This window comes from Callorhinus ursinus, unplaced genomic scaffold (genome assembly GCF_003265705.2).
Source record: "Callorhinus ursinus isolate GAN/ISIS: 27379988/994484 unplaced genomic scaffold, GSC_fseal_2.0 scaffold10, whole genome shotgun sequence".
NCBI lineage: Eukaryota > Metazoa > Chordata > Mammalia > Carnivora > Otariidae > Callorhinus > Callorhinus ursinus.
This window is the reverse complement of record NW_027397072.1, coordinates 84051507-84069416: the sequence shown is the minus strand read 5'-3', so window position 1 is coordinate 84069416 and position 17910 is coordinate 84051507. Positions and strand designations below refer to the sequence as shown.

Sequence of the window (17910 nt, the reverse complement as noted above, 5' to 3'; positions counted from 1 at the left end):
GACTATTGGATAAGAAAGGTTTTAATGTCATTTCCAGCAGTTTCTCTAGCCAGCTTTGCTTGTCTCTATTGGGAGTCCTGGCTTCCTCTGAGACTTGATTTCATCATTATGCTTTTTTTCTGGTATCTCTGGACCCATTTTTTTTCCCTGCTGACTTTCCCCCTTCTGTCTCAAAAATCTCTTAGTTCCCCCACACCTTCCCTCACAAATGAACTTTTGCTTTGGGCTTCCTTTCTACTGCAGCCCCCTCCTCCTTCTAAAGGAATTAAAAATTAAGCATATTTTTTTATTGTGGTAGAAAACATAACCATTTTTAATCAGTCAATTCAGCAGCCTTAAGTATATTCACATTGTTACAAAACAGATCTCCAGAATTTGCAAATCTGAAACTCTGTACCCATTAAATGATAACTCTACTTTTTTCCCCTTCGCCAGTCCCCTGGTAACTGCCATTTTAAAAAAAGATTTTATTTTACTTATTAGAGAGAAAGAGAGAGAACACAAGCAGGGGGAGTGGCAGGCAGAGGGAGAGGGAAAAGAAGGCTCCCCACTGGTGCAACCACTCTGGAAAACAGTATGGAGATTCCTCAAACAGTTGAAATTAGAGCTACCATTCGATCCAGCAATTGCACTACTGGGTATTTACCACAAAGATAAAAATGTAGGGACCCGAAGGGGTACGTGCACCCCAATGTTTATAGCAGCAATGTCCACAATAGCCAAACTGTGGAAAGAGCCAAGATGTCCATCGACAGATGAATGGATAAAGAAGAGGTGGTATATATACACAATGGAATATTATGCAGCCATCAAAAGGAATGAGATCTTGCCATTTGCAATGACGTGGATGGAACTGGAGGGTGTTATGCTGAGTGAAATAAGTCAATCAGAGAAAGACATGTATCATATGACCTCACTGATATGAGGAATTCTTAATCTCAGGAAACAAACTGAGTGTTACTGGAGTGGTTGGGGGTGGGAGGGATGGGGTGGCTGGGTGATAGACATTGGGGAGGGTATGTGCTACGGTGAGCGCTGTGAATTGTGCAAGACTGTTGAATCACAGATCTGTACTTCTGAAACAAATAACGCAACATATTTTAAGAAAAAAGAAAAAGAAGAAGATAGCAAGAGAGGAAGAATGAAGGGGAGTAAGTCAGAGGGGGAGACGAACCAGGAGAGATGATGGACTCTGAAACACAAACTGAGGGTTCTAGAGGGGAGGAGGGTAGGGGGATGGGTTAGCCTGGTGATGGGTATTGAGGAGGGCACATTCTGCATGGAGCACTGGGTGTTATGAACAAACAATGAATCATGGAACACTACATCAAAAACTAATGATGTAATATATGGTGATTAACATAACAATAAAAAATTTAAAAAAAAAGAAGGCTCCCCACTGAGCAGGGAGCTCGATGCAGGGCTTGATCCCAGGACCCTGTTTGGGTTATTGTTAGTTTTTTAATTAAAAAAACTTTTTTTAAGTTTTTACTTAAAATCCAGTTAGCATATAGTGTAATATTAGTTTCAGGTATATAATATAATTGTTGTTCTTTAGTAGTAGTTCTTTATGTATTTTGGCTATTAACTCCTTATGAGATATATAACTATTTTTTTCCATCTATATGCTTCCTTTTCACTCTGTTGATTGCTTCCTTTAATGTGCAGAAGTTTTAAAGTTTGATGTAGTTCAGTGTTAAGTGTAGTCCCAATTGCCTATTTTTGTTTTTGTTATCTATGCTTTTGATATCATATCCAAGAAATCATTGCAAAATCCAGTGTCATAAAGCTTTTCCTTTATGTTCTCTTCTGGTAGCTTTATGGTTTGAGGTCTTAGAATTAGGTCTTCAGTCCATATTGAGCTAATTTTTGTATATGTTATAAAACAAGGGTCCAACTTCATAATTTTGCATTTGGATATCCAGTTTTCTCATCACCATTTATTGAAGAAAGTCCTTTCTACCTTGAGTGGTCTTGGCACCCTTGTCAAAGATCATTTAACCATATACACAGAGTTTATTTCTGTTTTTTTTAAAGATTTTATTTATTTATTTATTTGAGAGAGATAGAGAGAGAGAGAGAAACAGCATGAGAGGGAAGAGGGTCAGAGGGAGAAGCAGGCTCCCCGCTGAGCCGGGAGCCCGATGTGGGACTCGATCCTAGGACTCCGAGATCATGACCTGAGCCGCAGGCAGTCGCTTAACCAACTGAGCCACCCAGGTGCCCCATGTCTGGGCTTTTTATTCTCTTCCATTTGTTTATATGTCTGCCTTTATGCCAGTATCACACTATTACTATAGCTTTGTAATAGTTTTGAAATCAGGAAGTGTGAATTCACCGACTTTGTTCTTTTTTTCAAAATAGTTTTGACTATTTGAGATCCATTGAATTTCTATCTGGATTTTAGGATTTCTAAAAATTTCTTTAAGTAATGCTTTTGGGATTTGGTAGGAATTGGGTTGATTTGGTAGATTGTTTTGGATAGTATTGATCTCTTATCAATATTATCTTAACAATTCATGGACAGGGGATGTCTTTCCATTTATTTTGTCTTTCATTTCTTTTAAAAATGTTTTGTAGTTTTCAGTGTATAAGTCTTTCACCTCCTTGGTTGGGCTTATTCCTAAGTATTTCATTCTTTTTGATGCTATTATAAATGGAATTGTCTTCTTTAATTTCCTTTTTGGGTTGTTCATTGTTAGCATATAGAAACACAGCTGATTTTTGTATATTGATTTTGTATACCACCACTTTGCTGAATTTGTTTATTGTTTCTAACAGTCTTGTGTGTGTGTGTGTGTGTGTGTGTGTGTGTGTGTGTGTGTAGTCTTTAAGGTTTTCTACATATAAAATCATGTCATCTGTGAACAGAGATAGTTTTACTTTTTCCTTTCTAATTTATATGTTTTTAATTTTTTTCTTGCCCGATAGCTCTGGATAGCACTGCCAGTACTATGCTGAATAGAAGCAGACAGACAGGGTATCCTTCTCTCATTCCTGATCTTAGATGAAATGCTTTCAGTTTTTAACCATTGAGCTGTGGGATTTTCATATATGGCCTTTATTATGTTGAGGCAGTTTCCTTCTTTGCTAATTTATTTAATTTTTTAATCATGAAAGTATGTTGATTTTTTTTTCAAATGCTTTCTCTGCATCAATGGAGAACATCTTTAATTTTTGTCTTTTATTTTGTTAGTGTGGTATATTTATGCCATTCTTTATAAAGTTCCTGGATCCTGTTAAATATCTCTTCCCAACCTTTAGCACTCTGATAATACTGAGTCTTCAGTAAAACTGTGGGTAAAGATTTTTGTCAATATGTTATATGTTGTGATATAGTAATTTTCAAAACATATATGATCCCTCTAGCACTCATTATTCTGAGTTTTGTTTAAGAGAACATGACTCTGTTCTTATATGTTCACCTAGCCCTCAATTTACAAAACTTCTTTGATTTTTCTTTGGATTCTTCCCTATTTTTAATCTCTTCTCAAATCCTTAAGTAACCCCCAAAACATCCCCCAAAACCTCATTCTGAAATCTTTTCCTTTTCTGTGAAACTGCTCAGTATGGTGACTCACCACGGACACAATATTAAAACAATAGGAACTGGAATTTGACATTCACCCTGGATGCCAATACTACCTTCTCATTTTGGTTTTTTTTCTGAATCTCTGCAATTTAGATGCAGGTGTTAAGCATATCCCTGGTTACTGGGGCAAAAGAAAAAATCAAACAATAAGACAAAATAGGATGATAACAGGGCCTAGCAGACATTTGGTAAGATAGGAATTTTATTTTTAAAGTCAAATCATGGAGCGCCTGGGTGGCTCAGTCGTTAAGCGTCTGCCTTCGGCTCAGGTCGTTATCCCAGGGGCCTGGGATCGAGCCCCACGTCAGGCTCCCCGCTCGGCGGGAAGCCTGCTTCTCCCTCTCCCACTCCCCCTGCTTGTGTTCCCTCTCTCTCTGTGTCTCTCTCGGTCAAATAAATGAAGTCTTTTAAAAAATAAATAAATAAAGTCAAATCATACTTTAAAACTTAAGGTTAATTTATTAGTGCTTTATTTACAGATGTAATCAATTCCATTTGGAGAGACACGCCTGAAGAATTAGGTCATAATGAAGGAAATACAACATGGAACATAATGTAGGAGCATAAAGCATGAGAACTGTCTTGTCCTCTCTGATATTTGTGATCCCCAAGCTCTGGGGTTTTTTTTTGTTGTTTTTTTTGGGACGTTGCAAGTAGGTAGAGATGACGGTAAAGGGGGGTAGCACAAGCTTGATCACAAAATGCTGTCTTATCATAACTATTTTCTAAATACTGCTATAGTTACACTTACCTGTTATTAGTTATATATCACAGTGATGTTAATGACAATGACATGTCTAAAAGGGACAGTTTACATAAAGCTTTCTATTTGAGGCCCATGAAAGCCAGCTAAAAATATTTCAAAACTGCAGTTTGGACATTTTTAAATTAGGTAATTGGCAATTGTATCTTATTTCATCTTTTTGAGAGTTTTTTTTTTTTTGAGAATGAAAAGGCTTTTCCCCCTCATTAATGTCAAAGAAATAAATGCTTAAAACTGTTGTTTTATGGGTAAAATAGTTCAGTCTTTGTACCAGTATTATAAAATTCTGGTCTGAATAATTCAGTTATGCGGCCCACATAGAATTTCCTATGAGAAACCCATAAAGAAATCCAGTATCTTACAAAATGATTTCTATTTCATTCATGTTTTAATTTGTTTTTCAGTAAAACTTGATCATTAGTAGACATCAATGGTACCACGAAGCCTCAGTCAGTATGGAATACGTGATTTATCATTACCTACAGCTCTAGAAACTCTTCATCCCTTGAAGACTGGGCTGGAAAAATGAAATATGCAGGGCACCCCAAATTCTGTCTTTTGTGACATTGCCAAGCAAGTGGGAATCGGCTGAATTCTCTGAAGTGTTATGTTTACCTCATTCTAATTTCCTGTGTGAACCTGGGTTTTCTGCCCGTCAGATGGAGTCACGAGCTTACTGTGCTCCCTATTTTATGCAGCCAAGCTCTGAGAGTATCAAATTTACCTTTAAAATCTTGGCTTTGTAGCTTCCGCAAGCCATAAGCAGGAATTCTTCTGGAATAGCTCCTTCAGGAATCTTTGCTTGACTGGTCCGGCTCCAAGGGGCTAGTTTGTGGCAAGATAATCTCTCGTAAGGGTCTTAGTTTCTGTCTTATTCCCTGTTACATCCAAGCTCTTTTCTGGAGACAGATTAGGTGTGGGTGCAGCCGCCGTGATCACGTCCAAGGAACTGAGGGGGTTTAAGTGTGCTAGGTAGAAGGACAAACTCAAGTCCTAAATATAGTCCTACTACAGGTGCCAGTACCTGAAACATAATCAGTAAAATGAATTTAGAAAGTTATGCTGACAAGAAATAACAATAGCATGCGGCGCCCCATGGTTACAGAAAACCACGGGGCTGTATTGCTCGGAAAGAGAAGTGGGAGTGTGGGGTCCCCAGAAAGGACCCCCGGAGGGCTTGTCAGGCTCTTGCCCAATATTTGTTTGCTCCACATCATCTTTTCAGGATTTCTGTTGACTTAGGGAAGTGGGGGTAATTAGCTCCCCGCTGCTTCAGGAACTCTCCATGCACGTGTTCTCTGACCATGGCAATTTGCCACAGAGTATAAACCCGGGCAGAAAGGCTTGGTCAATCATTGGTCAATTAGCCCAGTTGAGGAACCGGTTAAGTGGCCTGGCAGGGTGGCCAGTGACGTGCCGGCTTCTCCCGCAGTGGGTGAGACCTTCCCTCTTCTCTCTCTTCCTCGACAGCTGGGCTTCCAGAATGCTGTTGCTGGGCCACCTTCCTGACATCCAGTGGTAATTTTGGCTGGAAGGAGAACATCTGGGGAGGCTTCCTGTAGCAATCTCTGGGGGCTGAACGAGATAATCAGGCTTAGCAAATTGGGTTGACTAGACAATGAAATATTTATTGTGATTCCTCCCCGCCCCCCCCTTTTTTTTGAAGTTCAAAAATCCTTGTCATCCCTGGGCTGAAGTCTGTATACTTGAGAGGAATTCACAATTAGATTAGAAGTGGCCTCTGCTACCACTTACTGACGACCTCAACCTGAGGCAGGCAGAAGGCAAGTGATTGTGTCTGCATACGGGCTCCATTTAATGGAGTTTCTCCCCAATAAACCAGAAAAGTCCATTGAAACAAAAGAGAGCAATCCAGAAAACCGGCCTGTGTGATGGTCTTTCATTAGTTTATGGTAGATGAGATATTTTCTTACATGGGTGAAAAGAGAGGCAAATAACTTTGATATTGTTCTAAAAAAGACCTTTTTTACATGAATAATGTTCAGTCTTAAAGGTCCTTGTTTTAAAATTTACCTTGAATGTGTACCAGAAGCACATAGAGCATTGTCATTCAAACCAAAATGCTGGTTTCCCTTTAAATATTTAGATAACGGCAGAAAAATCACGCTACATCTGCCTCATGTGGTCCCTGACCAAGTACTCGTTTCGAGTTAGTTGATTAGGCCTTGGCTGTACCCTCAAGCCAAGTCACATATCAGTGGAGAAGCATTCAGATTCGGCATCAGAGAGGGCTCAGCTTTCTGCTCAAAGTGGACAACTCTGTTTCTTCCCTGTTCACACTAATTAGTAATTTGGCATCTAGAAGTTTCAATCAATCAGCAGTCAACACTGATTACAGAGAAAGATGAAGCTCCTCATCCTGGTATAAGATGATGTCTCTGGGGGTCTCCCTACCTGTCTCGCCATAGTTCCTGCCATTCCCCAGGGGATTCCGTGCTCCAGGGAAAAACCCTGGTATTCCCAAACCTGCCCAGATCACTTCTTCCTCCATGGCTTTACACCTGCTGTGTGCTCCTAACATCGCTCGTTGGGCAACCTCCTGCATATCTGCTCTTGGAGACCCCCTGCTTCCATCCTCACCTCTTCGTCAGTACCTTTCTGAGCAATCTACTTTCCACCACATTCTATGCTGAGAAGGGCGTCTCTCCTTTGACCTCCCATGTCATCCTCTTCATGGTTCTACAATATCATTTTTCTTCTTTCAACACCTCCAGATATTTATGGAGGGTCTCCCTTGCGGTAGCACCTGCTCGGATGGTGAGGATATAGACCCAGTTCCTGCCCTCATGGGGCTCACATTCTAGTTGAGGAGAAAGATTATAAATAGGAATATAAAATGACACTAGGGAGTATGATGACAAAATATACAGAGGTTTTTTCATGTCTGACTTTGCCAGCACGCTGTGAGCCAGAGCAGGTGCTGGTGAATCTAGAAGGGAGAGGTGCCTTCGCGTACATGAGGCATCAGGAGATATGAAATAAATGAGCAGAGGAGAGGAGCATTCAGTGGACCTTTATCTATGTTCCCAATCTTCCCAGCACTGCAGGATGTAAAAGGAATAAAAGCTAATTCTCCTCGTGTTTACAAGTGGAAAGTTTTCTCTTCTCAAAGAATATCTTTGTGACCTTTTCAGTGATAATAAGAAAATTTTCCTCTTACCAGGAAACAGCAGCTGGTCCATATAGAGAGGCAGATTGCTATAAACATCTCCTGCCTGTCATTGATTCATCATTCAGATAGATTACACACAAGACACGTAAAAAATGATGGTCTGCACCACAGGTTTTTATTTCTATTAAATTCTACAGCATATGATCTTGAACAAACATTTGTAGTCAATATTTGATAAAAAGTCCGATTCAATCAAGTAAATAAAGCATTAGAAAAAATAATTTCATTCCTTTGCTAAACTAAATCCATTAAGACTCTAACACAAGTAGAACTGAGGACAAAGAATATTTAAAACAAAACAAAACAAAACAGTGAGACCCATTGCACATTTGCATTTTGAAATTAATTGCTGCCCTAATTATTTGTCAGTAGAAGCATAAATTAAGCAAATATAACTTACAGTAAGCTTTTAGACACCCACAGGATTCTCCCCTCAAGAGTAAATTGTCATAGTGGTTCAGTGTGATGGTTTATTTTTGCTATCTTTCCATGACTGAGGGAAGAGAGAAGATTGGAAATGGAGCCGTGGGGAAATGAAACAGGGACTCCAGACGAAGACGTCGACACAGGTAGGTACTTTTAATTTTCCCCTATAAGGTGTGAGAAGGTAGCAACCATTAAAGAATGTCGGGGCTAAGGGAAACCTTTGGAAACCCTACTGAAGTTGTACCTCCTTTAATAGTAAGTACAACTCCATGACCCCAACACGGAACCAAAAGGTAAAAAACGCAGTTAAGCGTGGCGTTGTTATTCATCGTGCCTTGCATAAATAGGATTGATTGGCTTGGGTATTTGCTCCATCTGCTTTCCCTTACACCATGTCAGTGGAGCTATCAGGATCTAGCACAGCTGGAATATTTTTTCTAGCCCACAATCAGGCATACATTGTTGGTGATCTCTCTGAAAAGCTTCCAAAACAACACAATGATGCTGAATAACAAACAGCTCCAAATCTCAATGACTGAAATTAACCACCATTTACGCTCATGCTTCCTGGGCTGCAGGTCAGCTGTGGCTTGGCTGATCGAGGCTGGGTTCAGGTAGGCGACTCTCCTGTGGGTGGACTCTGCAGGTGCGTGGGCCAGTTGGAACAACTCCTTCATGCTGCAGTTCAGTTCCATTCTGTTTCATCTGACTCTCATTCTGCAAGGGTCATCTGACACTTATCTGGCTCATGATCTTTTCAAGGTGAAATGGAGGCTCTCAGGGGAGTGAGTGTAAACGTGCAATGCCTTACAGCCTAGGCTCCAAATAGGCGTTGGGTCATGTCTGCCCATCTTTCATTGGCCAAAGGAAGTCCTATTGTCAAGCTCAACACCGGTGGGGTAAGACAGTAAATTCTTCCCGTGAAGGTCAGGTGTGAGTGTGTTGTGGGGCAGGGGTGGGGAAGTGAGTATTTGTTGAGCGATAATTTAATCTACTATGACTATCCATATTGAAAGGAAGACCTTCATTTTCTGATTTGGGCCTTTGCACATGAATTACTTGAAGTTTGCCTTTTCCTCCCCCTCATGAGTTTGTTAATTATAAATATGTTAGATTAGCCAGAAAGATCTTTCAGTAAGATAAAAATGGGGAGGATTTAGAAAGATACCTGAATGAAACCCCAGCAACAATGGCCTGATGTGGCCCAATGGAGTCTTACCCTGCCGTTTGGAGAAGGCGTCTGTTGGATGTGGGTCCACAAGTCTTATCTGGCTTCGAGGCCATGCACTGAGCTGCGTGGTGTAGACCAGACAGGCAGAAATTTTGCCTCAGCAGATGTGTGCGTGACTTCCCTGCTCTGATTACAGCATCACCTCTCCCCTGTCACCAACTGGCAACCCACAGCAAAGGATGTTTTTCTGATCATTTTGCACTCATTAAATGCAGCTGTCACAACAGTGGATGCGAGGATGCGTGCAAAACTTTTCTGCCACGTCAAAATAAAGCTGAAGAGCTTTTTAAAGAAGAGCTGAAACCTTTGAAGCCTATTCTCAAGGAATATTGGAAATATTGCCTTTTGTCATTGACAATTGAAAAGTGTTCCATCACAACACAAATTAAATGTTGGCCCAGGCTAAGGAAGTATCGTCCATCAAAGTTTTGTAGCAGAAAGCATTTGGCTGACCATTGGGGTTCCATTCCTGGGTCTGAATGACCTAGAGGTGCCATACTCATTGGAGTGGCTGATCCCTGCTAATGGTTTTGATGGGGTGGAGCAGTTCCCTGATTCTTGAAGAACTGTTACAAGATTGAAATAATCTGACGCCTCCTACATACCCTATTAGAGAAGTGAGAAAAACAAGTGGATTCTGGATCCATAACACAGACCTGCTGATTAGACTCTCAGGGTGGAGGTGAGGGCCTTCCTTGGTCTTGGCTCACTCATCAGAATCCATTTCACCGATCCACCGACCTGCAAAAAGGACTATACCCTCAGTAATGTGCTTCTTGATGTAGCATCTCCTGAGCTTTCCTTTGTTTCCCAAGCACCAGTCCTATTTAAAAGTTGACTCTGGGTTTTGCTCTTCTAAGAAGCCTTCCATCTTCCCCCTCCATTGGGTTAGTAATGGGGCCATGGACTGTGTTCCCTCTATACCACGGCCCACCTCTGTTTCACAGTAGTGACCCCTCTGTCCCTGTCGCGGCACTATCTGTTCAGGGATCCCCACTCAACTGGGATTTGGAGAGTCAGGACTGGGTTTGTCATCATAGGTGTGGCCCAAAGGGGGTAATACAGGGCTACTCCCCCCCAAATGGTGAAGGGCAGAAAGGAGGAAAGAGGGGAGGAAGGCAGTCAATGACGTCAGACAATTTCAAGGGGTGGCTAGGTGCATCTTGCCTCCCGATCTTGCTTGTGCACATCAGGTAACAGAGATACAGATGTTTTCGTCTCCCGTCCTCCGCCTCTGGGTGCACATTACAGGGCCCTGGGCACATGGGCAGTAATTATTGGTTAAGTAATAGGAGAAGCACTTACCCCCAGGGTGAGTGTGTCTGTCAAGAGTCTGGTCAGGAAAATCTACCTCACAAGATAGTTCTTATCTCTCAGTCTCCACCTAAGTTCACCTTTGGACAGAGACGAAAGGGAGCAGGAGAATGTGTCCCAGCCCCACAACCATGAAGCAGGGGGAGAAGAGCGGGGGCTTGGTGATGGGCACTGGGAGAGCCAAGTGGCCGAGCAGTCTGCAAGAGTCCAGTTCACTCCTCCATCACAAGATGGGCGCACTTGAGTGACCCGCTGTGGGGTCTGATGACCGCGTCCACCTCCCTTGCCTTCTCGTGATAGGGGGTGATGGCACAGGCGACTTCAGGGAACAAAATGTAAGGAATTGAGATGCCGTCTTCTGCGTGATGCCACACTGGTGAGGAAATCCAAAGACCAGAGAGAAATGACGAGTTGAAAGGAATGGTGGATGAGAACCTAGCATCCTCTGGTGTATGGGTCACTGTACCAGCGCTGAGTAGAGATCTGAAGTAAGAATCAGAGGACGAGGCAGAGGGTAAGCAAGCGCAGAGCCCAGAGAGTGTTTCGCCGGCTTCGGTGAGCCCATGAAGGAAAAGGAGCCCCTTGTCCACACCACGCTCTACCTCGTCCTGGAAAGTGAAGAACTCACTTCCCGGTTGCTTTTGTCTATCCGAAGTATATTTTGATTAGATTTTCTTACCAGTTTGAATTTATGAGATCTACTTTATAAACACTGCTCAGCAAATCAAGAAGCCCCAGTTGTGTGTCTGCCATGTGCCAGGACCGCTGGTTGCAGAGCTAGCTCCTTGCCTTCCTTCTGCGACTCACCTTGAACGTCCCCTCCACAGAAGCCGTCCTCACACGCCCACTTTGAAGTTGCTCTTCTCCATCATTTGCTATCTTAGGCGCTGATGATTTTCCCTGCCTAACGCTAATTATAATTTATAATTAGTTCGTTTACCTGTTTAGTTATTTGTTTGCCTCCTCCAGAAGGGCAAGGCCAGCATCTATATCCTGACGCTAGCACGGTCCCTGGCGTCCCGTAGAAATGACGGATGAGCATAAACTAAATAAATAAGCAGAATGTGTAGTAGAAAATTAAATAAGATCCACTGCTTTTTTTCTCAGACTTCTTAATATCGGGAGGAGACACAGATACTGAGAAATAACAAAACCGGGCATTGCCAGACAAGCCTTTTTTAGACAGACACGGCGATGCATTCTAATAGCGCTGCTGGTGATTTGGCCATGGTGTGAGTTGCATTGTTCTTCAGCTGAGGAGAAGGGTAAGCAGAGAAGCAGAGTGGGCTTGTGGGACTGGGTTCGTGGTAGAAGCGGGGCCAGCATCCCCGACTCCTGAATAATGCACTTCTCACTCACTGTGGTTTGTGACCTCTGGTCTGTGTGTGTGTGTCGGGGCTGGGGTATGTGTGTGTGGTCTTAGCCTGAACCGTCAGGTAATTTTGGTGTCACGGAGATCCAGCCTGTTTGGGGGGAGTTGCCCTAGGTATCTTCTAGTCTGTCTGCCCATCTCCCTAAAGTCAAGCGGACTGTGCTATTTTCCTCCTCTCTGGTGGTCCGTGTGCCTCTGTCGTTCTCAGGGAGTGACAGTAGCTTCCATCCATTCCGTGGACGGCAGACAGTATTTAATTATTATTATTCATGTCTCTTGCCTCTCTCTTAACAGTGCTTTCTCCACATCTTTCATTTTAATAAGAAAGCGCTCACAACTCAGTATCAATAGCAACATTTTTGAGTATTTCCTGAAAACTCTATAATTCAGAGGGCTCTGGGGTGTGGCAAAACCAAGACTGGAGCTCGGAGGGTTAACAGTGTTTGCCTGGAAGGGGACCCTGGACCTGCAGCTTATGGAAAGGAACTGGCCCAACCCAGAGAGTCCCGGGCGGGCAACCATGTCTAGTCGGGGGGGACCACCCGGAACTCGGGAGGCTTTAGAATTTATATTTTCATTAATGACTGCTTCAGAAAGGGAACTGTCCCTAATTCCCTTCCTTGAAAGATGGAAACTTTAATGTGCAGTTAATTAAATGTTGTGTTGATTTGCAAGCCCTGAGCTCTCAGAGGCCTCGGGGAGGTGGAGGCAAGTTTAGAAATCAAACAACGGGAGGACTGGCTGTCCCCGATCTGACCACAGAGCGAGTGGCACTGTTTGCTCCAGACGCCCAGGAGGCGTTCGAGGCGCCCCGGCGGCCAGGACATGCGTCGCGGCCCGGTAGTGCCCGCACGGTCTGTTTACCGTGGAGAGGAGCAGACTGGGGGCCCGGCTGTTTTCAGGGGCATTCTCCGCCCCCCCCCGCCCTCCCCCCAGTGCTCCAGCACTTCTTTGTACTGAGAGGAGCTGTGTCATGCTGGAATTCTTTTCACAACAAACTAAAGAACCCAGCTGTGGCTCTGGATGCAGCCGTGGAAGCCGCCGGCTTCTGCGTGCAGTCACGTAGGGGAGAGCAGTTCAGCTGCGGAGGTGGGCTCCGTGTCAGACACCGTGCCAGCCGGGCTGGGGGTGTAGGGGGGCGACATCCGCTCGCAGGTGGCTGGGGCTCAGCCGTCGGAGGACACCGAGGGCCTGGTGGATATTCAGGCACCGAGGATCGGAGGCTGAGCGGGGAAGGGCCACGGAGCTCGCCTTCCCTCACTGCCACTGATAGACGCGGGGAAATGTGATCGGGAAATTCAGTGGCTGGATTTCGCAAGCGGAAGTGGGGTTTGCTCCAAATAGCTAGCACCTGTTAACAGCGACAACCTTATCATCTATTTGGCCCTGGCTAAAGGCACAACTTCCACAGTTACCGAATGACATCTTGCAGGGTTATCTGCCACCAGAGCATGCTTTCCTCGACACCACGCCTGGCAAGAACAAAGCGCCCATACCTGATTCAGAGACCCTGGCGTCTCGTGTTGGCATCCGAATTCCTGACTTGTAACTCTTCTGTGCGGTCATCTCGCTTAGGATGCCCTGAGACGCTGCCAGAGTTTCCAGGATTGACTTTGGGAAGTGTTGGCGGTGCTACTATATTCTTATTATGAATAAAAATTTTAAACCCAAGCTGATAAACATATTTTTTTTCACACTGAATTCATCAGGAATACATTAACATTTTCTAAAAGGTAAAGACAGGAAAAAAAATGAAAGAATTAAAAGGAGAACATTAGGATGTATTTGGCCATTAGGATCCCCGTTTCCATCAGCTGCTGTTTATGAGCCAGAACCTCACCCCATGCAACTAACACTCGGGGAATTAGCCTATGGAATAATTATCACTCCTGATGAACAGAATAAGAGCTTGTTCCCGTGTGTGTGTGCAGAGCCATTCATCCTAAGGAAGAAATCTGGAGTGAAAGCTCACAGCATATTTTGCATAGGTCCTGTAAAAGGATCCAGGCAAAACAGGCTTTGCAACATTAGTTATGATCATATATGGAAAAAGCAGTTACTTTCTGTGGTGACATATGGCTGAGTTGGTACGATGCCCAGGAATCTCAGTGTCCCCCCGCCCCAAGAAGGGTGAGCCCCGGCTTCATCCTCTGCCCCGTTGTCACCGGGACCAAGTGCACAGGCAGCTTGTGGAGACATCACCGGTGAAGTAAAATCACTTTCACCTGTGCCAGGACCAAAGCTGCTGCTGGGCCCTGGCAGTCGGCAGGTGTACTGTCCCCGCCTGTGAAAATGATTTTTCCTAAATCAGGGAAATTATGAATGGAGCCCATACCCATCTGCTTAAAATTCAAGCATGGTGACATCCCACAGGAAACAACACTGGCCAACAACAATGATAAAAACACACTCTTCTATTGTAACGGTGATCCTATCCGTAAATGATGGGAATTTAGACTCTTTCTGATAATATTCCATAAGCAGTAAACTCACTTCCGAAATTTCTGACATGGCCAGGCAAATAAATTGAGTTTTTTACGGAAGAGACAGAGAAATGTGACCACGTGAAAGCATGACATTCATTAAGCCACTCATTCCATTGATCGGACTGCTACTTGATTCAGTTAAGCCTCCGTGAGCGATAGGTCTCGCTTAGAACTGGGCACACGAAATGATCTTTAGCTTCAGGGTATCCAGTCTTGTAAGAAGGACAGTGATTCGCAAGAAAGCTCCCTAGTGATGCTTGCTTCAGTTATGGGGAAGCCTTGAGAAACCCCTTCCCCTTGGCTCTGGGGTGGGCCGTGAGGGACTTAAACCTTCTAAGTGACCCCGATTGCTGGGTACAGGTGGGGAAGGCAGTGCCAGTGGGACGGCCCATCTAGCCGAGACTCCTGCTCTGCGGCTCCCCAGCTACACGTGATGGAGACCTCCAGATCTTGGCTTCCTCCCTCCCAAGACAGAGATGGCAGTGCCCATGTGCTGAGGCTTCAGTGGGGGAGTTTAATGGAAAGAGCTTCGTGGGCCCCTGGCGGTTGTGAGCGCTCAAACAGAGTCAGCACCCTGTAACCTGGGGCGGGGGGCGGGGGAGCCAGGCTTGGAGCAGCAGCCCCCAGAGCCGGTGGGGGCCCTCATGGGTGAGTTCGCAATGGGGGGGAAGATGCTGTTAGGTTTGTGTTTCAGGAGGAAAACTTTGGAGAGGTTTCGGTATATGAGTTAGGAGACAGAAGGGTGGAGGGCGCTGAGCTGTGGCCAAAAGACCAGTCTGGAGGGTGCAGAGGCAAACTGGACAAGGCATTGTGAAGGCCCATCTCCAGGGGCAGGGGGAGGACCAGACCAGGGACACACTTGGAAAGTCAAATAGGAGGGAGGGACTGAGGAGAGAGACAGGGATGGGGAAAGGGGAGGGACCCGGAGGGGGGATGAGAGAGACAGAGACACACAGATGAGGGCCACGACACTGACTGAGATTGCGCTGGGGAGGACGCTGAGTGCACAGGGTGTGGGGAGGGGTGCCACCCCCTCATCCAGAAGAGGAGCTGCCCCCTGATGGTGCACAGGTGTGCCTGAGGCACTTGGCTTACCCCCCATCCAGAAAGTCACTGTTGAGGTGCTTCCCGTCTGCCTGTTCGAGCATTCCCAGCTCCTCAAGGCTGACATGTTCTCGCTTTCACTCCGTGGCACTTGTTGCAGAGCTGTGTGCCCAGATCGGAGCGAGGCTCCGGAGGGTGCGAGCAGGCGGCTGTCTGCGGAGCAGAAGACGAACACTGCGTGATGTGGGGCTGAGCCGAGTCAGGGGATGGAGAGCTCAGCTACAGGTGCTCCATCGGCCATTCCGACTTCGGGTCTGTGTGGGCACAGTGGCATCCGCAGGCTCCATGCAGCCCCCCCAAGCACCTGTTTCTTCCCTCTGTGCCTGGGACTTCCAGGTGCCACCAGACTCAGTCCTCAGTGCCTGCACACATTCATCAACACCCAAGGAGCACTTTGTGCGAGGCTCTGTCTCGGGCACAGGTCACCGGGATGCTCCAACCAGATGGGGTCTGTCCTCTCTGCACTCTAGGTTAGGAGAGGAGTATGGTGTTCTCATCTTTTCCTCCAACTGTGGCCTGAGGGGTTTGATCTCTTGCTAGAGAAATTCCAGGCAGGCAGCAGGTTGTCAGTTGAGAACAAGGGGCTCATCCTCCCACTTTGAAGCCACAGCTGCTCTGCCTTCTGGTAGCACTTCCCTCGGCCTTGGCTTCAGAGGCCCCGGGGAGCTGTTTTCAGGGGAGCAGCTCCAGGTTCTCCCACAAACAACATGTTCCCCAGGGAAAATGCAAAGAGTGTGGCCTCCAAGAAGAGATGAGGATATTGCCTTCTCTTCTACAGGCTGGTGCAGACTATTTAGGGGTCAAATCCGCTGATTTCGGTAAGGAGTATGTATGGCTTTAGCAGATGGGTCTCCAGCACTTTGCCATAAACATTCACGGAGCACTGTGTATAGGGACAGGGCCTGGGAGGGGGCTGTCAAGTGCTTCACCTCATCTAAGCCCCACCGCGAAGTCCTGTGAGGGCAGGGAGTACAGGGGACGCTTGAATAACATGAAATTGAACTGACATGTGGACTTTTTTTTCAATAAATGTATTGGACATTTTGTGGAGATCCGCAGCAATTTGAAAAAACTGGCCAACCAACCGCGTAGCCTAGAAATACCAAAAAAAAAAAAAATTAAGGAAAAATATTATTGTTAGAATGCAGTATATAATACATATAATACACAAAATATGTGTTAATCCACTGTCTGTATGATCGGTAAGGCTTCAGACCCAGCAGAGAGCCCGACACAGGGCTCCATCTCACCATCCAGAGATCATGACCTGAGGCGAAATCAACAGTCCGACGCTCAACCGACTGAACCACCCAGGCGCCCCTGGAGATGGTTTTTGAACCCCAATCTTTGGATTCTGAGAACAGAATCCATTATATTATAGCCTATTGCCTCTTCCATAGTTCTTGATTTTCAATGATTTTATTTTCTGCTCTTTTTGGGCACTTCAGCGGAGGAATAGGAGTTTGGGAGTAGCTCAAGGAAGAGGTACTGGGTAGAGGGCGAGGCTAGTGCTAAATTCATGGGCTATTTGTAAATCAAATGAGCCCTCTTCTTGCATTCAAGTGGTATACTCCACGCACCTGGAATATCTTATCTTTCCTCTAAAACAGTGACAAGCAGCTTACAGTCCTCAAGCTTTAACAAGACAACACTTCATCTAATAATTTCAGGTACAAAACCCTTAGTTCAGGTTGTGGGGTCCTTTTGAATGCACACTCACTCCTTCGGGGGTGAGCTGGTCCTCCAGCTGTGGCCGACCCTGGCAGCCTGGGGCCCAGGATGAGCTCTAGACAGAAGCTCACCCTAGAGCTGTGACATCTGAGGTCATGTGCATCCAGCTAGTGCCCCAGTAATGAGTCAAAGAGACACACACTTCTCTCCTATCCACACACATCCTTAAGGAAGGGTCTAGCATGACGTTCCCTTTTCACTCTTTGATAAGTCGTTAGTGGAGAAGGAAATCCCACCTGGAAGTCATGTTGTTAGTCCTCCTTCCCTGTGCTGTTCGTACTTCTTGGAATGCTTCTAAATCCTCAGCCAAATATTAGGTCCCCTCTATCTCCACTTCTCTAGCAACTAGAAGTCAACCATGGATCTCTGTTTGGTGTTCCTGCTCTGGGGTTGGGCTTTGGTGCTTACCTCTGCTTTGTTTATTCTTTAATATTTATGGAGAGAGAGATCATTCTTCTCTAAAATCCCCCTGTCTACCCTCCCTCTTCACTAGTTCTTAGTGCACAAAAATGTGTTTAAAACATGAACATTTTCAGATTCTGCATTTAATGCTGCTCTTGGCCAAGATTCCCCTCCCCTGGCCTTCCATCCCTTCCCAGCAAGTCTTTCATGAAGAGGGCAATAGTAAAGGAGTGTTTGAAGTTTGGGCATACGTGTAGATGCTGAAAAGTATTCTATACATGTGTATTTATATATGT

At 45.1% G+C, this 17910-nt stretch overlaps 1 long non-coding RNA gene across 7 annotated transcripts in view; it reads left to right on the top strand.

Annotated features, from left to right (window-relative positions):
• LOC141373631 (uncharacterized) overlaps positions 1-17910 on the top strand; it is a 121275-nt gene that overhangs the window by 83392 nt on the left and 19973 nt on the right. For 4 of the 7 annotated variants that reach the window (XR_012379887.1, XR_012379890.1, XR_012379885.1 and 1 more), the window contains exon 7: positions 8052-8117. This is a non-coding gene — a long non-coding RNA (uncharacterized lncRNA). Of the gene's footprint in view, positions 1-8046; positions 8118-11626; positions 12121-17910 lie in introns of those variants that run through there. The other 3 variants (XR_012379888.1, XR_012379886.1, XR_012379889.1) reach the window with 2 other exon arrangements.